Below are 25,539 nucleotides of genomic sequence, written 5' to 3'. Positions count from 1 at the left end.
AAATAAAACCAATAATAATAATAATAATGATGATAATAATAGTAATAGTAATAATAACACATGTTTACTATACTAAGAGGGTACATAGTATATACTGCAAACTTATTTTAAACAAATTTGACACAACATTTTGATATCTGACATTTTAAAGAACAGAGAACAGTAATTTTTTTACATCTACAACATCTAAAGTATCTTTTACTTTATGTCTGCATTTTCAACATAACCGAGAACATCTGTCAGGATTAATGTCATGTGCATCAATTTCATTATGTCAGTTCTGATAATTAAGCTGCCTGTTATGTTGTAAACTGCACCCAAAATGTTTTATTTATGGACGGCAATAACGTTTTTATTTATTTTTATGGGAAACTACAGCTGGCCGCATGCCACTGTAAATTAAGACAGCAGAACTGTAAGCTGTGTGCCAGAACAAGCAGGGAAAAGTCTATTGTTAGAAATATACTATATACTTCGAGTTCTGTTGTGGGCAAATCAATCTCTATTATATGGAAGCAAAAATCTGTTGAAGATGATTATAGATTATTCATCCTAAATTAAAATGCATCAGACATTTGTTTATCTTCAAGCTGCTTCAAAACTATATTACTGACAAAGATGAGGGTTGATTGTCCAGAGGCCAACCTAGTAAAAGCTTTCTTGGTAAAGCTAATTTCCCTGGCCAAAAGAAATATCATATGTTAGTGCATTTCCCTTCCCATGCCGGAGTTCAAATTCTGCTCAATTTCTACAAATATGCCATCTCGAGCTGAACTAGAGGTGCAGGTTTGAGCGGGCCAGTGATGGTCAAGTGGAGCCAAGAATACCAGAACAGAGCAGGCAATTAGAGCAAGAGGGATTACATTGTTAACACACAAATTAATTTACTTAAGAGCTAACTTGAACTCGAAAAGATTAATGATACACACATTCTCAAAGGAGATTAACACAGCGAAGGGAGTTCTGTATTAGTGCACCCACCACTCATTCCAGAGATACTGGCTTAGAGTAGGGCAATGTAACCAGAGGGGTTGGATTGGTGCCGTGACCCAGATGGGAGTAAGGTTGTGCACAAGCTACTGATGCTATAAGAGTCATTGACTGTAACTCATTCAACTTTTGTGAGAGAGATGCCAGTTCAACTGCAACTTAGACTTAGGAGAACAAACGCAGAGTAGTCACATTGGTGCCATGACCCGGATTGTAGTGAGGTTTGGTTGGATGAGTATAATGGAGGAAATATATCAATAAATCTCACTACCCAAGCAATATAATGTGCATTAACTGATGCTAGATGTTTGAATCCAATAAACTTTAGATGCTTGAATACCGCTCTCAGATGAGAAGCAGTAGATCTGGAGGAGACGTTGGTGCCGTGACCCGGAGTGTAGTGAGGTTTTGTTTAAACAGCAATTAAACAGAGGTCAATCAGAAGGAACTATATCAAAAGATCTCACTATCCTAGCATTAGAAGGTGCTCTACCTGATGCTAGAGACATCAATGTTAACATGCCCACCTCTCATGCCAGAGATGGTGGTTCAGGAGTCAAATTGGTGCCGTGACCCGATGTCAGTTTGTAGGAGCTGTGTGAGTAAACATCACTCCCTTGGCCTGAAAAGGTGCACTACCAACCAGTGATAGCGACCGGTCTTTTAATATTATTCTTCATGTTCCTGCCTCCCATGACAAAAAAGTGCATCTAAGTTCCTAAGGCAAGTAGACTTGGAGGTGTCAGACATGTTGCTAATTAGCTAAATTCAAGAGGCGGCACAGTGGCTCTGGGATCAGCAGTGCCACCTGACTGCAAAAAGGTTGATGGTTCTTGTCCCAGCTAAGCCAGTTGGAATTTCTGTGTGGAGTTTGCATGTTTTCCCTGTGCTCATGTTTCCTTTGGGTTCTCTGGTTTCCTCCACAGTCCAAAAACATGTTCTATAGGTGAATTGAATAAACTAAATTGGCCGAAGTGTATGTGTGTGTGTGTGAAAGAGTGTGTATGGGTGTTTTCCAGAACTGGATTGCGGCTGGAAGGGCATACACTGTGTAAAACATGTGCTAAATAATTGGTGGTTAATTTCGCTGTGGCGACCTCTGAAATAATGACTAAAGCCCTGCTCACACTGTGAGATTTCAGCCCCAATTTTGGCCCAACCCCAATTCTATTTCTGCACCTCTTCCCGTTGGCCCTTAAAAACAAATGTGAAGAGGAAGGTCTTCAAAATTTACCCCTAAGAAATTGGAAAGCACTAAAGCACCTGCACACATCCTCGTATGTCATCGCGATCTCTTGCTTCATATGAGATCAGAAGATCACGACTGCTGTAGTTATTCAAGTTGCATTATTTATTGGTATTAATTAGGAAATCACTGTTATTATAATGATAATATGGCAATAATATTGTAACTATACTGCGCATATACACAGTGGCCATATCCATCTAAACAAGAAAACTACATTAACATTATAGCAGACACTGTAAAAAGCTCATTTCTAGCCACTAGACTTTTCTGACAGGGGATTCCAGTGTCATTGAGTGTCATAATGTTGTGGGACTGCTATACAGGGGTTATTATTATGGATTATAAATAGCGAAAAAAAAATTTTTTGTTTTTTGTTTTTAAGTGTGATGGTAAAACAGAAACAATGTTATAAATGTATTTAATTGTGTTTTTTTGTTGTAAAAATTTGTAGTAATGACAAAAAATACTAATTTGTGGCTCTTCTTACCTCCGGGTGCAGTGATCCTGCCATTGTAGCTGGTGTATTCTGGGAAATTTTCGTACCCCTTGGTTTCGAGTGTGGTCCTGAAAAATCTTTGTTTGAAGGGGTATTTATCCCTTCCCTACGCCTTCAAGCTAAAGAGAATTGGGTAAGGGGAAGGGCTAATAGAGAGAATAGGTTTTGGGCCTTTGTCATCTGAGACAAATTTGGGAAATGCTAATAGATTTCTGAAATCCTAGGCTAAAATCTGTAATCTTTGATCGTTGGTTTGACATGTTCACAGATTATGCCCGTTGCGACCAGATTTTTCCTCTGATGAAGTTCTGGCAGTGTCATAAAATTTCAGACACTTTCCTGAAGTGTGACAACAGCTATGATAAACGTTAATCCAAGAACCAATAGGAGCTGTGTGCTGTGTGCAAAATTGCTGCTACAGATTGTTTACGTTTGCTGTGAGAAATCATTTCAGAACGCGGTATAGTAAAAGTGTCACACGTGGATGACGTCAAACTCCAGCGGTGTTTTCTTTCTTGTTTGGCTCGTCTTCATTGCCTTTCAGTCTGACTTAATAACAGCTGAGATCTTACAGTGTGACATGGGAGCCATGTTTGTGCAGTCTGACATGTTACAATCGTTCTGGATTATAAAAAATCACAGTGTAGGCCGGCCTTTAGATGAAGAAAATTTAATGAATGGATGAATAAGCTAAATTCAAATGTAGTTCACTTAAGAATTTATATCTACAAATGAGTACAAAGAAATGGCAAGTAATTCCTTGAATTGAGTTTATAATTTGGAAGAAAAAAACCCTGAAATTATATTCAGCATATTCAGTAATGTTTTTAAAATAAAGATGTATAATGTTTTATAATATTTACAATTTAGACTGTTGAGTTGTTTATATTTTTGGACATTTCAAATTCTACAAATTTAGAGACACTGCTCGCTGCAGAGCCATTTGAGCAGAGCTGAGCTCCAGCGAGGGGGAGCATGAGCTCTCGCTCCTCCTCCTATAAGCTGTTTTAATGCGTACACCAACCCCACCCCTAACCCTACCCCCAGTGACATCACTCGTAGAAGAAGTGCAAGAAAGGAGGAGCGATAGCTCAAGCTCCCCCTCGCTGGAGCTCAGCTCTGCCCAAATGGCTCTGCAGTGAGCACCACTTGCAAATTTATACAATTACAATCATGCAACAATAGCTAGTTAATACGTCACTGCAATTTCTTAATCTCTGAATTTATTGAATAGCTATTTTTCTCTTTATTTGGGTGGTGACGTTTAACTTTACCATTCTCATTTAGTCTATTTTTATTTATTTATAAATTTATCATTCATTCATTTTCCTTTAGCTTAGTCCGTTTATTAATTGGGGGTTGCCACAGAGAAATAAACCACAAATGTTTTACACAGCGGATGCCCATCCAGCTGCAACCCGGTACTGAGAAACATCAATAAACACTCATTCACAAACATACACTACAGGCAATTTAGTTTATTCAATTCACCTGTCTTTGCAGTGCAAAGTTTGCACGTGTCTCTGGTCTGTAGGGAAAACTGGAGCTCCCAGAGGAAACCCACACGAACACAAGGAAAATATGCAAACTCCCCACAGAAATGCCGGGACTTAAACCAGTGACCTTCTTGCTGTGAGGCGACAGTGCTAACCACTAAGCCACTGTGTCGCCTTTTATTTATTTAATTTTTTACCTACCAATCTATCTATTAATTTATTTATTGCCATAGATTAAGAACAAAAAAAAGCCTAAGCATCTGTTCTATTGAGGATACATTACTCCACCAAAAACTCTTAATCTCTTTCCAGAGAAAGTTGCATGTCATTGATCTTTTCCCTGAGTTCAAAGTGGCTTTTAAATAAGTTATTGACTTTGTGCGTCCTGTTAAAGTTGGCAACAAGAGAAAAAAGAAGCGGTACAGGTTTTCGCAATCCAATTCCAGCTTTAAAGTCAAAATAATCAAAACAGATAATGCCTCCACTGAATACACAACCCTTGCCACAACATTCTCAGGGCTTCAGGCGTCAGAGTACCACAGTCAAACATAACAGGCCATGAATTATGTATTGAAGCTAAGTATATTTACTATAACGGGCTGGAATTACAGTGAGCTCTAACGTTTCGCTAAGGACAGAGTGGCTTTCAATAATTGATCTGATAGCAGGGTGAGTTGAGATAAAGTAGCCGGAGGTGTCTAATGTGGACACGCTTTTGTGTATTATCTGACGGCCAACAAACACTGGTCCCCATGATCCCAAGACTTTTTTTTTTTTAAAAAGCTTCTCTCTGACTCCTTCAGAATGCATTAGTGATCTAAGGATTGCTGGAATAAGAAAAATATGAATGTCTTGAAGCCATCAGTCTCAGTGCCTTCTATGAGTAATGTCATTGTAGTTCAGTACATCTATGGCTGCGATTCACTTTACTTTCAGACATACACTCAGGAACTTCCCCGAGTTCCTCTCTCAGGGGAATCCTTGTTGCCATTTCCAATTGTGTATCACTTCATCAAATAGCCAAAAGAAGTTTGTATGTACAGACTCATTCCTTCAACCCACAGATTTTGAGTCCATACCTGGACATAAAAAATACAGCGAAGTATTAAATTTTGAATCCTCAGATGCTTCTAATTTTCTAATAAAATTTAAATGCCAGACAATAGTTAAACAGATTAAGCTAGAAGTAAGCAAAAACATTTATATATTGTAACATTTATGTTGTTTTTTAAATAGATAAATACGATTTTAAATTATTGTAGTAATTTTTTTTTTATATGAGAAATCACTATTCGTGTGTTACTTGCATTTTCTTTGTTGGTATGAACACTGTAAAGTGTTTAGTTGATTTTACTTTAAAAAAGTGAGTACAGTGGTCCCCTGTTATTGTGAAGTTAGGTTCTAAAAATATCCTGCAATAGGTGTATTCCACAAAGTATTCCGCTTTACTTTTTACAATTATTATAGATGTTAGGTTGTAAAACACCTCAGCACACACTTTAAACAGTTTTATCTACCTTTAGTATGTCCTGAAGTCCAACTTTTTGTGCAATGGTTAGCATTCCTTTTTGCCTTTCGGGTGTTACAGCAGGTGCAGTTTCGTCAACATTGTGGGGTTTGTTGGGGAGAAAACTTACAGTAGAGCACTTCAGAGTCACGCTGCTAGCGATCGAAAGTTTGTAAATTTGACAAGCTGAATGGACGCAGAACCGAAAGCATGTCAAATTGCACTAAAAAAATCTGCGAAATTGCAAGACCGCGAAAGGCGAACCGTGTTATAGTGAGTGATCACTGTACACTAATTGTCTTTTAAGTGATTAGTTGGCTTTACCTAAAAAAGTGAGTAAATTTGTTGCTTTAAAATTATTAATTCAAATAATTATGTGCATAGTTTTAAAAAAATAAGTTAATTAAACGTAACAGTTCTAAGTTACAATGGGTTTATTCACTTTTTAAACGTAAAGTGACTAATTAATTTTAATAGTGTGTGCATGGGTGAATTAAAGTCTGTTACATATACTGTACACTGTACATATACTGAATTAATTGTTCTTTTGTTAATTTGGAGAAAAAAGGGAACTATTTTGGTAAATAGGTAAATAATTATAATAGTAAAAGTATAATAATAATAAAAATAGTAATTATAATGGTAGTTTTTGTCATTGTTGTTGTCAAATCAAAAGTTTTAGAATATAATAGAATGATGTCTGAGGATCATGTGACTGGAATGATTATTAAAATTATTCAGCTTTAAAATCACATGAATAAATTACATTTTAAATATATATTCTAAAATAAAACAGTTTTTAAAGGGGTGGTCCACTTCGATATCGTATTTTAAACTTTAGTTGATGCTTTATGAACATAAACAACACCTCTGAATGTAATAGACTCAAAGTTCAATGCAAAGGGAGACATTGACTTCTATAGAATTAGCTTAGCAAAGCCTACAGCGAACGAAGTTTGGGGACTACAAAAAAATACATACAAGTTAGTGAGATCACAAATGCTTCAGGTCACTTTGCACATACACCTCGTGCAGTGACGGGGCATGGCCAGAGGAGGCACTGTAATGTTATAGCAGAGGAAGCTAAAATGTTGTTCAAGCGCTGCTATTTTCACAGAGCTTGTTCCATATTTGTATTTAGGCTTCCAAAGAAAACGATAGAAAAACAGAAGTGCTTACAATTTCATTTTTAAATATAGCTGCAAGCAGCAATTAACGGGGGTCAAGCAGTTTAGCAGGGTAAGGTCATATAGCAGTTAGGACGCCTGTAAGTAGTTTAATCGACAACAAAATATACGATTAGAGTGTAAAAGTTTATAGATTGAGCTAACAAATGTTTGATTAAACACTCCAGAGAAGCAACTTCGATTTTTACATATTGACAAATTTTTAATGAACATTTCGAGGGACCGCTTTTATGTCAAAGCGTTCAGTATAAGCAGCCCTAAGATATGTGTAGATCGAGTCATGGCACCTTAGACAAAGACAAGGCATGTCAAATTTCTAGTTAATCAGATAAATGGTTACTCGGATACAGTGATTTTACAATGTATAGCGCCACCATGTGGCCAATGTCTACGAGTTTTATGCTATGACCTCTGATTAACCTCTTGCATATGTGTAACAAGTTTGATGTAGATATTTCAATCCATTCATGAGTTATGGCTATTTTAGCTCTTCCCAACAAAAATGACAAAACTATATCACTATATAAACTAATAATTTTGTGTTTTATTAAAATAATTTAAAAATCTACAAAAGAGTAAAAGGTGTGACAAGCTTTGACAAAATTTAATCTTAAATGCATTAACTGTGTTCAGTTCATGTTAATTTGGGATTCAGAAAGCATTACATTACATTACATTCTTTGCTACAGAGCAGTAAAATAAACTATAAACTATAAGTGGTCTGTTACTGCCATCTAGTGGCCACAGTTGTGATTTTCTTTACATATGTTTTAAAACAAGGTGTTTAATTATAGAACCAGTTTTGCCTATTAGAATTATTACACAGAGGTTAACTGTGACCAAATTAGATGTTTAATGCATAGCAGTGTTTATATCAGGTCAAAATGTGATTCAGAATGATCCTAAATGCAATTTCCCTGACTTTAAACTCAAAAAAATGTAGAACAACAAAGATATGCAAATGTTATGAACAATAAATAAGTGGTCTTGTTGTGACATCTAGTGGTTAGAAATGGTAGGTGACAGTTAAAAGTCTGTGTTATAGTGGCTAAAATGATAGAATACTGAAAATATGTGTTTATGAGACCTTTAAACATCCAAGATGGGCAAAAAAATTAACTTGTAAATCATTTCAGTGATAAGTGTGTAAATGAAGCACATTTACTGCATTTTTAAGCCATTTTAGCATGTTTTTAGGACCATTTCTACTATTATAGCGCCACCTATAGACCGATCTTTACAAAATTTTGCATGTTTATTCACATTGATATGTCACATGTGCTCACCAATTTCTGTGATGTTTTGGGTTTTCCTTATTGGTTTACAGGCATGTAGGTTTGTGTAGACACGCCCCTTTTGTTAATGAGCCTGTTACAGCTAGCCAAAGTGAAAAGTTCAACATTTTTTTGATAATTATTGATCTACTTAGTCCAGAGGTTCATACAACACTGGTTTCGTTGCGATTGAGTTAAAAACCAGGGACTAGTTCGCAAAAGTATGTTTTGTACATATTAATGGTTTTTTGATGAACGGTGTGAGTGACAGCAGTGGTTTTAGTGTCAAACTGTTCGGTATGACCAGACCTATCATATGATATGTAGATTAAGTGTATTTGTGAAATAGTATGTAAATGAAGCACATTTACTTTATTTTTAAGCCATTTGGCATGTTTTTAAGACTATTTTTGCTATTATAGCGCCACCTATGGTTTGATCTTCACAAAATTTTGCAAGTTTCTTCTCATTGATATGGCACATGTGCTCACCAATTTCTGTGATGTTTTGGGCTTTCCTTATTGGTTTACAGGCATGTAGGTCCGTGTGGACACGCCCCTTTTGTAAATTAGCCTGTTACAGCTAGCCAAAGTGAAAAGTACAACTTTTTTTTGATAATTATTGATCTACACAGTCCAGAGATTCCAACAACACTGGTTTCGTTGCGATTGAGTGAAAAACCAGGGACTAGTTCGCAAAAGTAGGTTTTGTTTATATTGATGGTTTTTTAATGAACAGTTTGAGTAACAGCAGTGGTTTTAGTGTCAAACTGTTCAGTATGAGCAGACCTATCATATGATATTTAGATTAAGTGTTTTTTGTGAAATAGTATGTAAATGAAGCAAATTTACTTTTCTTTAAGCGATTTAGCATTATTTAAAGACTATTTTTGCTATTATAGCGCCACCTATGGTTTGATCTTTACAAAATTTTGCAAGTTTCATCTCGTTGATATGCCACATGTGCTCACCAATTTCTGTGATGTTTTGAGTTTTCCTTATTGGTTTACAGGCATATAGGTTCGTGTGGACCCGCCCCTTTTGTAAATTAGCCTGTTACAGCTAGCCAAAGTGAAAAGTTCAACTTTTTTTTGATAATTATTGATCTACACAGTCCAGAGATTCCAACAACACTGGTTTCGTTGCGATTGAGTGAAAAACCAGGGACAAGTTCGCAAAAGTAGGTTTTTCCTATATTGATGAATATTTAACGAACGGTGTGAGTGACAGCAGTGGTTTGAGTGTCAAACTGTTCGGTATGAGCAGGCCTATCATATGATATGTATTTTGTGTGGTTGCGCAAAAGGTTGTGTGATACACAACCCATTACACACTACAAATACGTAAAATCGCCCCCTAGTGGCCGATTTCTTTCAAAATTCTTACAGACCTCTAGGACCGTGAGGCGAATATGCCCAGCGAGTTTCGTTTCGATCACTCATCGTTAACCTTGTTAAATGGCTGCTCTATTTTAATTGGCCAATGGCGGCCATGTTTTTTGAGATATGCCAATCTCCTTATAGTATGTTATGACAACTTGGTCAAAGACACTGCATGCCAAATTTCAAGCTGATCGGACTAGTGGCTGTAAGGTTAGAGTAATTTTTATGTTTTTTTAGCTTTATAGCGCCACCATGTGGCCAAAGTCTGCGGGTTTTGCAGTGTCACCTCAATTTCAGCTTATGCATGTGTGTACCAAGTTTGATGATGATATCTCATTTCGTTCAAAAGTTATAGCTCCAATTAGCATTTAGCTTCAATTAGCATCGAACATTGTTGTGTACTGTTTCGAGTAAGAATAAAAATGTCAACTTTTTTTTGATAATTATTGATATTCAGTGTCCAGAGAACATTTGAGAGCTGGTTTGGTTTAGATTGAGTGTAAAACCTAGGACTAGTTCGCAAAAGTAGGTTTCGGACAAATCGCGATGTAGCGGGAAAACGGTGCGTCGTAGAGCAAAAATTGTTGGTATACACTTTTGTTCAGGTTAACCCAAGGATTCAAAAAATGTAAAGTTTTTGAGTCTACGACAAACGGTGAACGTATAGCGGGCAAAAATGTCCAAAAAGTGTTTTTTTGGCGCCATAGCGCCACCTATGGTCTGATTTGGCTGATCTTTGGCCAGAACGTAGTGTACCGGGGTACTACCATCTGGCCAAGTTTCAGCTCTCTCGGCCTTACGGTTTGGTCTGGGCAATAGTGACTTCGGCAGAATAATAATAATAAATATAGCTGCAAGCAGCAATTAACGGGGGTCAAGCAGTTTAGCAGGATAAGGTCATATAGCAGTTAGGACGCCTGTAAGTAGTTTATTCGACAACGACATATACGATTAGAGTGTTAAAGTTTATAGATTGAGCTAACAAATGTTTGATTAAACACTCCAGAGAAGCAACTTCGATTTTTACATATTGACAAATTTTTAATGAACATTTCGAGTGACCGCTTTTATGTCAAAGCGTTCAGTATAAGCAGCCCTGAGATATAATGTGTAGATCGAGTCATGGCACCTTAGACAAAGACACGGCATGTCAAATTTCTAGTTAATCAGATAAATGGTTACTCAGATACAGTGATTTTACAATGTATAGCGCCACCATGTGGCCAATGTCTACAAATTTCATGCTATGACCTCTGATTAACCTCTTGCATATGTGTTACAAGTTTGGTGTAGATATTTCAATCCATTTATGAGTTATGGCTATTTTAGCTCTTCCCAACAAAAATGACAAAACTAAATAACTACATAAACTAATAATTTTGTGTTTTATTAAAAGAATTTAAAAATCTAAAGAGTAAAATGTGTGACAAGCTTTGACAAAATTTAATCTTAAATGCATTAACTGTGTTCAGTTCATGTAAATTTGGGATTCAGAATGCATTATATTACATCACATTCTTTGCTACAGAGCAGTAAAATAAACTATAAACTATAAGTGGTCTTTTACTGCCATCTAGTGGCCACAATTGTGATTTTCTTTACAAATGTTTTAAAACTAGGTGTTTAACTATAGAACCAGTTATGCCTATTAGAATTATTACACAGAGGTTAACTGTGACCAAATTAGATGTTTAATGCATAACAGTGTTTATATCAGGTCAAAATGTGATTCAGAATGATCCTAAATGCAATTTCCCTGACTTTAAACTCAAAAAAATGTAAAACAACAAAGGTATACAAATGTTATGAACAATAAATAAGTGGTCTTGTTGTGACATCTAGTGGTTAGAAATGGTAGGTGACAGTGAAAAGTCTGTGTTATAGTGGCTAAAATGATAGAATACTGAAAATATGTGTTTTGGAGACCTTTAAACATCGAAGATGGGCAAAAAACAAACAAACTTGTAAATCATTTCAGTGATAGGTGTGTAAATGAAGCACATTTACTGCAGTTTTAAGCCATTTTATGATGTTTTTAGAACTATTTCTACTATTATAGCGCCACCTATTGCCCGATCTCCACAAAATTTTGCATGTTTATTCGCATTGATATGCGACATGTGCTCACCAATTTTTGTGATGTTTTGCCTCTTCCTTATTGGTTTACAGGCATGTAGGTTCGTGTAGACACGCCCCTTTTGTAAATGAGCCTGTTACAGCTAGCCAAAGTGAAAAGTTCCACTTTTTTTTGATAATTATTGATCTAGATAGTCCAGAGATTCTAACAACACTGGTTTTGTCGCGATTGAACTAAAAACCAGGGACTAGTTTGCAAAAGTAGGTTTTGTTTGTATTGATGGTTTTTTAATGAACAAATTGAGTAACAGCAGTGGTTTTAGTGTCAAACTGTTCAGTATGAGCAGACCTATCATATGATATGTAGATTAAGTGTTTTTTGTGAAATAGTGTGTAAATGAAGCACATTTACTGCATTTGTAAGCCATTTAGCATGTTTTTAAGACTATTTTTGCTATTATAGCGCCACCTATGGTTTGATCTTCACAAAATTTTGCAAGTTTCATCTCGTTGATATGCCACATGTGCTCACCAATTTCTGTGGTGTTTTGAGTTTTCCTTATTGGTTTACAGGCATGTAGGTTTGTGTGGACACGCCCCTTTTGTAAATGAGCCTTTTACAGCTAGCCAAAGTGAAAAGTTCAACTTTTTTTTGATAATTATTGATCTACACAGTCCAGAGATTCCAACAACACTGGTTTCGTCGCGATTGAACTAAAAACCAGGGACTAGTTCGCAAAAGTAGGTTTTTCCTATATTGATGCATATTTAATGAACGGTGTGACTGACAGCAGTGGTTTGAGTGTCAAACTGTTCGGTATGAGCAGGCCTATCATATGATATGTATTTTGTGTGGTTTTGCAAAAGGTTGTGTGATACACAACCCATTACACCTTAAAATTGCGTAAAATCGCCCCCTAGTGGCCGATTTCTTTCAAAATTCTTACAGACCTCTAGGTCTATACGTCGAACATACCCAGCGAGTTTCGTTCCGATCGCTGATCGTTAACCTTGTTAAATGGCTGCTCAATCTTTATTGGCCAATGGCGGCCATGTTTTTTGAGATGTGCCAATGTCCTTATAATATGTCATGGCAAACTGATCAAAGACACGGCATGCCAAATTTCAAGCTGATCGGACTAGCGGTTGTAAGGTTAGGGTCATTTTATGGTTTTTAAGCTTTATAGCGCCACCATGTGGCCAAAGTCTGCGGGTTTTGCAGTGTCACCTCAAATTGAGCTTATGCATGTGTCTACCAAGTTTGGTGATGATATCTCATTCCGTTCAAAGGTTATAGCTCCAATTAGCATTTAGCTTAAATTAGCATTGAACATAGTTGTGTACTGTTTCGAGTGAGAATAAATATGTCAACTTTTTTTTGATAATTATTGATATTCAGTGTCCAGAGAACATTTGAGAGCTGGTTTGGTTAAGATTGAGTGAAAAACCTAGGACTAGTTCGCAAAAGTAGGTTTCGGACAAATCGCGATGTAGCGGGAAAACGGTGCGTCGTAGAGCAAAAAGTGCAGCTGTGCACTTTTGTTGAGGCTAACCCAAGGATTGGAAAAATGTAAAGTTTTTGAGTCTACGACAAACGGTGAACGTATAGCGGCCAAAAATGTCCAAAATGTTGGTTTTTGGTGCTGTAGCGCCACCTATGGTCCGATTTGGCTGATCTTTGGTGAGAATGTAGTGTACCGGAGTACTACCATCTGGCCAAGTTTCAGCTCTCTCGGCCTTACGGTTTGGTCTGGGCAATAGTGACTTCGGCAGAATAATAATAATAAATATAGCTGCAAGCAGCAATTAACGGGGGTCAAGCAGTTTAGCAGGATAAGGTCATATAGCAGTTAGGACGCCTGTAAGTAGTTTATTCGACAACGAAATATACGATTAGAGTGTTAGAATTTATAGATTGAGCTAACAAATGTTTGATTAAACACTCCAGAGAAGCAACTTCGATTTTTACATATTGACAAATTTTTAATGAACATTTCGAGTGACCGCTTTTATGTCAAAGTGACCAGTATAAGCAGCCCTATGATATAATGTGTAGATCGAGTCATGGCACCTTAGACAAAGACACGGCATGTCAAATTTTTAGATAATCAGATAAATGGTTACTCAGATACAGTGATTTTACAATGTATAGCGCCACCATGTGGCCAATGTCTACAAATTTCATGCTATGACCTCTGATTAACCTCTTGCATATGTGTACCAAGTTTGATGTAGATATTTCAATCCATTCATGAGTTATGGCTATTTTAGCTCTTCCCAACAAAAATGACAAAACTATATAACTATATAAACTAATAATTTTGTGTTTTATTAAAAGAATTAAAAAATCTAAAGAGTAAAAGGTGTGACAAGCTTTGACAAAAATTTTATCTTAAATGCATTAACTGTGTTCAGTTCATGTCAATTTGGGATTCAGAATGCATTATATTACATCACGTTCCTTGCTACAGAGCAGTAAAATAAACTATAAACTATAAGTGGTCTTTTACTGCCATCTAGTGGCCACAGTTGTGATTTTCTTTGCAAATGTTTTAAAACTAGGTGTTTAATTATAGAACCAGTTTTGCCTATTAGAATTATTACACAGAGGTTAACTGTGACCAAATTAGATGTTTAATACATAACAATGTTTATATCAGGTCAAAATGTGATTCAGAATGATCCTAAATGCAATTTCCCTGACTTTAAACAAAAAAAAAAATGTAAAACAACAAAGGTATACAAATGTTATAAACAAAAAATAAGTGGTCTTGTTGTGACATCTAGTGGTTAGAAATGGTAAGTGACAGTTAAAAGTCTGTGTTATAGTGGCTAAAATGATAGAATATTGAAAATATGTGTTTTTGAGACCTTTAAACATCGAAGATGGGCAAAAAACAAACAAACTTGTAAATCATTTCAGTGATAGGTGTTTAAATGAAGCACATTTACTGCAGTTTTAAGCCATTTTATGATGTTTTTAGAACCATTTCTACTATTATAGCGCCACCTATTGCCCAATCTCCACAAGATTTTGCATGTTTATTCGCATTGATATGCGACATGTGCTCACCAATTTTTGTGATGTTTTGCCTCTTCCTTATTGGTTTACAGGCATGTAGGTTCGTGTAGACACGCCCCTTTTGTAAATGAGCCTGTTACAGCTAGCCAAAGTGAAAAGTTCAACTTTTTTTTGATAATTATTTATCTAGATAGTCCAGAGATTCTAACAACACTGGTTTCGTTGCGATTGAGTGAAAAACCAGGGACTAGTTTGCAAAAGTAGGTTTTGTTTGTATTGATGGTTTTTTAATGAACAGTTTGAGTAACAGCAGTGGTTTTAGTGTCAAACTGTTCAGTATGAGCAGACCTATCATATGATATGTAGATTAAGTGTTTTTTGTGAAATAGTGTGTAAATGAAGCACATTTACTGCATTTGTAAGCCATTTGGCATGTTTTTAAGACTATTTTTGCTATTATAGCGCCACCTATGGTTTGATCTTCACAAAATTTTGCAAGTTTCATCTCGTTGATATGCCACATGTGCTCACCAATTTCTGTGGTGTTTTGAGTTTTCCTTATTGGTTTACAGGCATGTAGGTTCGTGTGGACACGCCCCTTTTGTAAATGAGCCTGTTACAGCTAGCCAAAGTGAAAAGTTCAACTTTTTTTTGATAATTATTGATCTACACAGTCCAGAGATTCCAACAACACTGGTTTCGTCGCGATTAAACTAAAAACCAGGGACTAGTTCGCAAAAGTAGGTTTTTCCTATATTGATGCATATTTACTGAACGGTGTGAGTGACTGCAGTGGTTTGAGTGTCAAACTGTTCGGTATGAGCAGGCCTATCATATGATATGTATTTTGTGTGGTTTTGCAAAAGGTTGTGTGATACACAACCCATTACACCTTAAAATGGCGTAAAATCGCCCCCTACTGGCCGATTTCTTTCAAAATTCTGTCAGATCTCTAGGTCCATAAGTCGAACATACCCAGCGAGTTTCGTTCCGATCGCTCATCGTTAACCTTGCTAAATGGCTGCACAATTTTAATTGGCTAATGGCGGCCATGTTTTTTGAGATGTGTCATTGTCCTTTTAATATGTCATGGCAAACTGGTCAAAGACACTGCATGCCAAATTTCAAGCTGATCGGACAAACGGTTGTAAGGTTAGGGTCATTTTATGGTTTTTAAGCTTTATAGCGCCACCATGTGGCTAAAGTCCGCTGTTTTTGCACTGTCACATCAAATTGAGCTTATGCATGTGTGTACCAAGTTTGGTGATGATATCTCATTCCGTTCAAAAGTTATAGCTCCAATTAGCATTTAGCTTCAATTAGCATCGAACATTGTTGTGCACTGTTTCGAGTGAGAATAAAAATGTCAACTTTTTTTTGATAATTATTGATATTCAATGTCCAGAGAACATTTGAGAGCTGGTCTGGTTTAGATTGAGTGAAAAACCTAGGACTAGTTCGTAAAAGTAGGTTTCGGATAAATCGCGATGTAGCGGGAAAACGGTGCGTCGTAGAGCAAAAATTTCTGCTATACACTTTTGTTCAGGTTAACCCAAGGATTCAAAAAATGTAAAGTTTTTGAGTCTACGACAAACGGTGAACGATAAGCGGCCAAAAATGTCCAAAAAGTGTTTTTTTGGCGCCATAGCGCCACCTATGATCTGATTTGGCTGATCTTTGGCCAGAACGTAGTGTACCGGGGTACTACCATCTGGCCAAGTTTCAGCTCTCTCGGCCTTACGGTTTGGTCTGGGCAATAGTGACTTCGGCAGAATAATAATAATAATAATAATAATAATAATAAAAATCTTAACAAAAACAATAGGGTTTCAGCGCTTCGCGCTTGACCCCCTAATAAAAATCCTAACAAATACAATAGGGTTTCAGCGCTACGCGCTTGACCCCCTAATAATAATAAATATAGCTGCAAGCAGCAATTAACGGGGGTCAAGCAGTTTAGCAGGATAAGGTCATATAGCAGTTAGGACGCCTGTAAGTAGTTTATTCGACAATGAAATATATGATTAGAGTGTTAGAGTTTATAGATTGAGCTAACAAACGTTTGATAAAACATTCCAGAAATGCAACTTCAGTTTTTACATATTGACAAATTTCTTATGAACATTGAGTGACCGCTTTTATTTCAAATTGACCAGTGTAAACAGCCCTATGATATAATGTGCAAATTGAGTCATGGTACCTTAGACAGACACGGCATGTCAAATTTTAAGTTAATCAGATAAATGGTTACTCAGATTCAGTGATTTTACAATGTATAGCGCCATCATGTGGCCAATGTCTATGAGTTTCATGCTATGAGCTTAGACTGACCTCTTGCATATGTGTAACTAGTTTGGTGAAGATATTTTAATTCCTTCATGAGTTATGGCTATTTTAGCTCTTCTTAATAAAAATGACAAAAGAGCAGTGAATAAGCTATTAGTGATCTCCTACTGCCATCTAGTGGCCACAGTGTAATTTATTTATGTGATTACAGCCATTTAGGTGTGAATAAACATATCCCTTCTATGATTGAGCATGTTCTAACTATATAAAATGAAAAATTTGTATTTTGTTAAAATAATTAAAAATCTACAGAGTAAAAAGTGTGAAAAGCTTTGACTAAATTTGATCTTAAATGCATTAACTGTGTTCATGTCATGTCAGTTTGGGATTCAGAATGCATTACATTACATCACATTCTTTGCTACAGAGCAGTAAAATAATCAACAAGTGGTCTGTTACTGCCATTTAGTGGCCACAGTTGTGATTTTCTTTACACGTGTTTTAAAACAAGGTGTTTAATTATAGAAGCAGTTTAACCCATTAGAATTATTATGAAGAGGTTAACTGGGACTAAATATGATGTTTAATGCATAACAGTGTTTACATCATGTCAAAATGTGATTCAGAATGATCCTAAATGCAATTTCCCTGACTTTAATTTCAAAAAACAAAGGTATGCAAATGTTATGAACAAAAAAATAAGTGGTCTTGTGGTGACATCTAGTGGTTAAAAATGGTAGGTGACAGTTAAAAGTCTGTGTTATAGTGGCTAAAATGATAGAATACTGAAAATATGTGTTTTTAAGACATTTAAACATCCAAGATGGGCAAAAAAACAACAACTTGTAAATCATTTCAGTGATAGGTTTGTAAATGAAGCACATTTACTGCATTTATAAGCCATTTTATGATGTTTTTAGAACCATTTCTACTATTATAGCGCCACCTATTGCCCGATCACCACAAAATTTTGCATGTTTATTCGCATTGATATGCCACATGTGCTCATCAATTTCTGTGATGTTTTGGGTTTTTCTTATTGTTTAACAGGCATGTAGGTTCGTGTAGACACGCCCCTTTTGTAAATGAGCCTGTTACAGCTATCTAAAATGGAAAGTTCAACTTTTTTTTGATAATTATTGATCTACTCAGTCCAGAGGTTCATATAACACTGGTTTCATTGCGATTGAGTTAAAAACCAGGGACTAGTTCGCAAAAGTAGGTTTTGTTTATATTGATGTTTTTTTAATGAACAGTTTGAGTAACAGCAGTGGTTTTAGTGTCAAACTGTTCAGTATGAGCAGACCTATCATATGATATGTAGATTAAGTGTATTTGTGAAATAGTGTTTAAATGAAGCACATTTACTTTATTTTTAAGCCATTTGGCATGTTTTTAAGACTATTTTTGCTATTATAGCGCCACCTATGGTTTGATCTTCACAAAATTTTGCAAGTTTCTTCTCATTGATATGGCACATGTGCTCACCAATTTCTGTGATGTTGTGAGTTTTCCTTATTGGTTTACAGGCATGTAGGTTAGTGTGGACACGCCCCTTTTGTAAATTAGCCTGTTACAGCTAGCCAAAAAGAAAAGTTCAACTTTTTTTTGATAATTATTGATCTACACAGTCCAGAGATTCCAACAACACTGGTTTCGTTGCGATTGAGTGAAAAACCAGGGACTAGTTCGCAAAAGTAGGTTTTTCCTATATTGATGAATATTTAACGAACGGTGTGAGTGACAGCAGTGGTTTGGGTGTCAAACTGTTTGGTATGAGCAGGCCTATCATATGATATGTATTTTGTGTGGTTGCGCAAAAGGTTGTGTGATACACAACCCATTACACACTAAAAATACGTAAAATCGCCCCCTAGTGGCCGATTTCTTTCAAAATTCTTACAGACCTCTAGGACCATGAGTCGAACATGCCCAGCGAGTTTCGTTTTGATCACTCATCGTTAACCTTGTTAAATAGCTGCTCAATTTTAATTGGCCGATGGCGGCCATGTTTTTTGAGATATGCCAATGTCCTTATAGTATGTTATGACAACTTGGTCAAAGACACTGCATGCCAAATTTCAAGCTGATTGGACTAGTGGCTGTAAGGTTAGAGTAATTTTTATATTTTTTTAGCTTTATAGCGCCACCATGTGGCCAAAGTCTGCGGGTATTGCAGTGTCACCTCAAATTGAGGTTATGCATGTGTGTACTAAGTTTGGTGAAGATATCTCATTTCGTTCAAAAGTTATAGCTGCAATTAGCATTTAGCTTCAATTAGCATCGAACATTGTTGTGCACTGTTTCGCGTGAGAATAAAAATGTCAACTTTTTTTTGATAATTATTGATATTCAGTGTCCAGAGAACATTTGAGAGCTGGTCTGGTTTAGATTGAGTGTAAAACCTAGGACTAGTTCGCAAAAGTAGGTTTCGGACAAATCGCGATGTAGCGGGAAAACGGTGCGTCGTAGAGAAAAAATTTCTGCTATACACTTTTGTTGGGGCTAACCCAAGGATTGAAAAAATGTAAAGTTTTTGAGTCTACGACAAACGGTGAACGTATAGCGGCCAAAAATGTCCAAAATCTTGGTTTTTGGCACCATAGCGCCACCTATGGTCCGATTTGGTTGATCTTTGGTGAGAATGTAGTGTACCGGAGTACTACCATCTGGCCAAGTTTCAGCTCTCTCGGCCTTACGGTTTGGTCTGGGCAATAGTGACTTCGGCAGAATAATAATAATAATAATAATAAATATAGCTGCAAGCAGCAATTAACGGGGGTCAAGCAGTTTAGCAGGGTAAGGTCATATAGCAGTTAGGACGCCTGTAAATAGTTTATTCGACAATGAAATATACGATCAGAGGGTTAGAGTTTATAGATTGAGCTAACAAATGTTTGATTAAACACTCCAGAGAAGCTACTTCGATTTTTACATATTGACAAATTTTTAATGAACATTTCGAGTGACCGCTTTTATGTCAAAGTGACCAGTATAAGCAGCCCTATGATATAATGTGGAGATCGAGTCATGGCACCTTAGACTATAGCTGCGTCCCAAATGGCACACTATACACTATGCACTCATGCACTATGTACTTATGCACTTACACACTCAACAGGATAGTATATGTATGAAGTGGTGTCCCAAATGGCACACTAATGTTTTTTTTACTAAGCGGAAATTCAAACCGTTTCCCTAATGACGTTTGACGGTTGCCAAATCAGTGAAATAAACAACAGAATTATCAAATAATACCTGCCATGAGTATTGCCGCATTCACCATCGGGAGGCGCTATAATCACTCTCGTTGGAGAAATTTGCTTTCACCATCCAAAATAAATAAAGTTATCCAACATGTGCGTCCGATAGCTCCGCCCCTTCCGCTACGTATGCAAACCTGCGGTCGTTGAGTGCGTGAAGTGTCCATCATTCCACACTTCATTTTAGCAGCTGAATGAGTGCATCATCCGGGTAATTAAAGTGCACTTATGATTTTTAGAGTTTTCAGTGTGAACACACTACTTACACTGTTTATACTACAAAATGGCGTAGAATAGTGCATAAGTATGCGATTTGGGACGCAGCGAAAGACACGACATGTCAAATTTTAAGTTAATCAGATAAATGGTTACTTAGATACAGTAATTTTACAATGTATAGCGCCATCATGTGGCCATTGTCTACGAGTTTTATGCTATGACCTTAGACTGACCTCTTGCATATGTGTAACAAGTTTGGTGAAGATATTTTAATTCCTTCATGAGTTATGGCTATTTTAGCTCTTCTTAATAAAAATGACAAAAGAGCAGTGAGTAAGCTATTAGTGATCTCCTACTGCCATCTAGTGGCCACAGTGTAATTTATTTATGTGATTACAGCCATTTAGGTGTGCATAAACATATCCCTTCTATAATTGAGCATGTTCTAACTATATAAAATGAAAAATTTGTATTTTATTAAAATAATAATAAATCTACAGAGTAAAAAGTGTAAAAAAGCTTTAATTAAATTTGATCTTAAATGCATTAACTGTGTTCATGCCATGTCAGTTTGGGATTCAGAATGCATTATATAACATTACATTACATTCTTTGCTATAGAGCAGTAAAATAAACATCAAGTGGTCTGTTACTGCCATCTAGAAGCCACAGTTGTGATTTTCTTTACATATGTTTTAAAACAAGGTGTTTAATCATAGAACCAGTTTTACCTTTTAGAATTATTATGAAAAGGTTAACTGGGACCAAATTAGATGTTTAATGCATAACAGTGTTTACATCAGGTCAAAATGTGATTCAGAATGATCCTAAATGCAATTTCCCTGACTTTAAACTCAAAAAATGTAAAACAACAAAGGTATACAAATGTTTTGAACAATAAATAAGTGGTCTTGTTGTGACATCTAGTGGTTAGAAATGGTAGGTGACAGTTAAAAGTCTGTGTTATAGTGGCTAAAATGATAGAATATTGAAAATGTGTTTTTGAGACCTTTAAACATCCAAGATGGGCAAAAAAATAACTTATACTGTAAATCATTTCAGTGATAAGTGTGTAAATGAAGCACATTTACTTCATTTTTAAGCCATTTTAGCATGTTTTTAGAACCATTTCCACTATAATAGCGCCACCTATAGCCCGATCTCCACAAAATTTTGCATGTTTATTCACATTGATATGCCACATCTGCTCACCAGTTTCTGTGATGTTTTCTGTTTTCCCTATTGGTTTACAGGCATGTAGGTTCGTGTAGACACGCCCCTTTTGTAAATGAGCCTGTTACAGCTATCTAAAATGGAAAGTTCAACTTTTTTTTGATAATTATTGATCTACTCAGTCCAGAGGTTCATACAACACTGGTTTCGTTGCGATTGAGTTAAAAACCAGGGACTAGTTCGCAAAAATAGGTTTTGTTTATATTGATGGTTTTTTAATGAACAGTTTGAGTAACAGCAGTGGTTTTAGTCTTAAACTTTTCAGTATGAGCAGACCTATCATATGATATTTAGATTAAGTGTTTTTTGTGAAATAGTATGTAAAAGAAGCAAATTTACTTTTTTTAAAAGCGATTTAGCATTATTTAAAGACTATTTTTTCTATTATAGCGCCACCTATGGTTTGATCTTCACAAAATTTTGCAAGTTTCATCTTGTTGATATGCCACATGTGCTCACCAATTTCTGTGATGTTTTGAGTTTTCCTTATTGGTTTACAGGCATATAGGTTCGTGTGGACACGCCCCTTTTGTAAATTAGCCTGTTACAGCTAGCCAAAGTGAAAAGTTCAACTTTTTTTTGATAATTATTGATCTACACAGTCCAGAGATTCCAACAACACTGGTTTCGTCGCGATTGAGTGAAAAACCAGGGACTAGTTCGCAAAAGTAGGTTTTTCCTATATTGATGAATATTTAACGAACGGTGTGAGTGACAGCAGTGGTTTTAGTGTCAAACTGTTTGGTATAAGCAGGCCTATCATATGATATGTATTTTGTGTGGTTGCGCAAAAGGTTGTGTAATACACAACCCATTACTCACTAAAAATACGTAAAATCGCCCCCTAGTGACCGGTTTCTTTCAAAATTCTTACAGATCTCTAGGACCATGAGTTGAATATGCCCACTGAGTTTCGTTCCGATCACTCATCGTTAACCTTGTTAAATGGCTGCTCAATTTTTATTGGCTAATGGCGGCCATGTTTTTTGAGATATGCCAATGTCCTTATAGTATGTTATGACAACTTGGTCAAAGACACTGCATGCCAAATTTCAAGCTGATTGGAGTAATGGTTGTAAGGTTAGAGTAATTTTTATGGTTTTTAAACTTTATAGCGCCACCATGTGGCCAAAGTCCACGGGTTTTGCACTGTCACATCAAATTAAGCTTATGCATATGTCTACCAAGTTTGGTGAGGATATCTCATTCCTTTCAAAAGTTATAGCTACAATTAGCAATTAGCTTCAATTAGCATCGAACATTGTTGTGTACTGTTTCGTGCGAGAATAAAAATGTCAACTTTTTTTTGATAATTATTGATATTCAGTGTCCAGAGAACATTTCAGAGCTGGTTTGGTTCAGATTGGGCAAAAAACCTAGGACTAGTTCGCAAAAGTAGGTTTCGGATAAATCGCGATGTAGCGGGAAAACGGTCCACCGTAGAGAAAATCTGGGTCACTCCACTTTTGTTCGGGCTGACCCAAGGATTCCAAATATGTAATTTTTTTGAGTCTACGACAAACGGTGTACAAATGGCGGCCAAAATATTGGGTTTTGGCGCAATAGCGCCACCTATGGGCCGATTTGGCTGATCTTCGGTGAGAGTGTAGTGTACCGGAGTACTACCATCTGGCTAAGTTTCAGCTCTCTCGGACTTACGGTTTGGTCTGGGCAATAGTGACTTCGGCAGAATAATAATAATAAATATAGCTGCAAGCAGCAATTAACGGGGGTCAAGCAGTTTAGCAGGGTAAGGTCATATAGCAGTTAGGACGCCTAAAGAAAAGCAATTTCAGTTTTTACATATTGACAAATTTTTAATGAACATTTCGAGTGACCGCTTTTATGTCAAAGTGACTATTATAAGCAGCCCTATGATATAATGTTTAGATCGAGTCATGGCACCTTAGACAAAGACACGACATGTCAAATTTTAAGTTAATCAGATAAATGGTTACTCAGATACAGTGATTTTACAATGTATAGCGCCATCATGTGGCCATTGTCTACGAGTTTTATGCTATGACCTTAGACTGACCTCTTGCATATGTGTAACAAGTTTGGTGAAGATATTTTAATTCCTTCATGAGTTATGGCTATTTTAGCTCTTCTTAATAAAAATGACAAAAGAGCAGTGAATAAGCTATTAGTGATCTCCTACTGCCATCTAGTGGCCACAGTGTAATTTATTTATGTGATTACAGCCATTTAGGTGTGCATAAACATATCCCTTTTATAATTGAGCATGTTCTAACTGCATAAAATGAAAAATTTGTATTTTATTAAAATAATTAAAAATCTACAGAGTAAAAAGTGTGAAAAGCTTTAAGTAAATTTGATCTTAAATGGATTAACTGTGTTCATGCTGTGTCAGTTTGGGATTCAGAATGCATTACATAACATTACATTATATTCTTTGCTATAGAGCAGTAAAATAAACAATAAGTGGTCTGTTACTGCCATCTAGTTGCCACAGTTGTGATTTTCTTTACATGTTTTAAAACAAGGTGTTTAATCATAGAACCAGTTTTACCTATTAGAATTATTATGAAGAGGTTAACTGGGACCAAATAAGATGTTTAATGCATAGCAGTGTTTACATCAGGTCAAAATATGATTCAAAATGATCCTAAATGCAATTTCCCTGACTTTAAACTCAAAAAATGTAAAACAACAAAGGTATGCAAATGTTATGAACAATAAATAAGTGGTCTTGTTGTGACATCTAGTGGTTAGAAATGGTAGGTGACAGTTAAAAGTTTGTGTTATAGTGGCTAAAATGATAGAATATTTAAAATGTGTTTTTGAGACCTTTAAACATCCAAGATGGACAAAAAAAAATTTATAAATCATTTCAGTGATAAGTGTGTAAATGAAGCACATTTACTTCATTTTTAAGCCATTTTAGCATGTTTTTAGAACCATTTCCACTATTATAGCGCCACCTATTGCCCAATCTCCACAAAATTTTGCATGTTTATTCACATTAATATGCCACATCTGCTCACCAATTTCTGTGCTGTTTTGGGTTTTCCTTATTGGTTTACAGGCATGTAGGTTCGTGTAGACACGCCCCTTTTGTAAATGAGCCTGTTACAGCTATCTAAAATGGAAAGTTCAACTTTTTTTTGATAATTATTGATCTACTCAGTCCAGAGGTTCATACAACACTGGTTTCGTTGCGATTGAGTTAAAAACCAGGGACTAGTTCGCAAAAGTAGGTTTTGTTTATATTGATGGTTTTTTAATGAACAGTTTGAGTAACAGCAGTGGTTTTAGTCTCAAACTGTTCAGTATAAGCAGGCCTATCATATGATATTTAGATTGACTGTTTTTTGTGAAATAGTATGTAAATGAAGCAAATTTACTTTATTTTTAAGCGATTTAGCATTATTTAAAGACTATTTTTACTATTGTAGCGCCACCTATGGTTTGATCTTTACAAAATTTTGCAAGTTTCATCTCGTTAATATGCCACATGTGCTCACCAATTTCTGTGATGTTTTGGCCTTTCCCTATTGGTTTACAGGCATGTAGGTTTGTGTGGACACGCCCCTTTTGTAAATTAGCCTGTTACAGCTAACCAAAGTGAAAAGTTCAACTTTTTTTTGATAATTATTGATCTACACAGTCCAGAGATTCCAACAACACTGGTTTCGTCGCGATTGAGTGAAAAACCAGGGACTAGTTCGCAAAAGTAGGTTTTTCCTATATTGATGAATATTTAACGAACGGTGTAAGTGAAAGCAGTGGTTTGAGTGTCAAACGGTTCGGTATGAGCAGGCCTATCATATGATATGTATTTTGTGTGGTTGCGCAAAAAGTTGTGTGATACACAACCCATTACACACTAAAAATAC

The 25,539-nt window shown here is 36.1% G+C and overlaps 1 protein-coding gene and 1 long non-coding RNA gene across 10 annotated transcripts in view; both read left to right on the top strand.

The window, feature by feature from the left end:
* Positions 1–25,539, top strand: part of ctnnd2a (catenin (cadherin-associated protein), delta 2a) — a 640,689-nt gene that overhangs the window by 256,949 nt on the left and 358,201 nt on the right. The window lies entirely within an intron of this gene.
* Positions 10,478–21,302, top strand: LOC147838044 (uncharacterized). Its single transcript, XR_015524965.1, has 3 exons — positions 10,478–13,789; positions 16,940–17,183; positions 20,854–21,302. It is a non-coding gene; the product is annotated as an uncharacterized LOC147838044 (long non-coding RNA).

The sequence above is a fragment of the Danio rerio genome, chromosome 24 (assembly GCF_052040795.2).
Source record: "Danio rerio strain M-AB ecotype USA chromosome 24, GRCz13ab, whole genome shotgun sequence".
Classification (NCBI taxonomy): domain Eukaryota; kingdom Metazoa; phylum Chordata; class Actinopteri; order Cypriniformes; family Danionidae; genus Danio; species Danio rerio.
The sequence above is the reverse complement of the archived record's forward strand: the minus strand, read 5'-3'. Positions and strand labels throughout refer to the sequence as shown.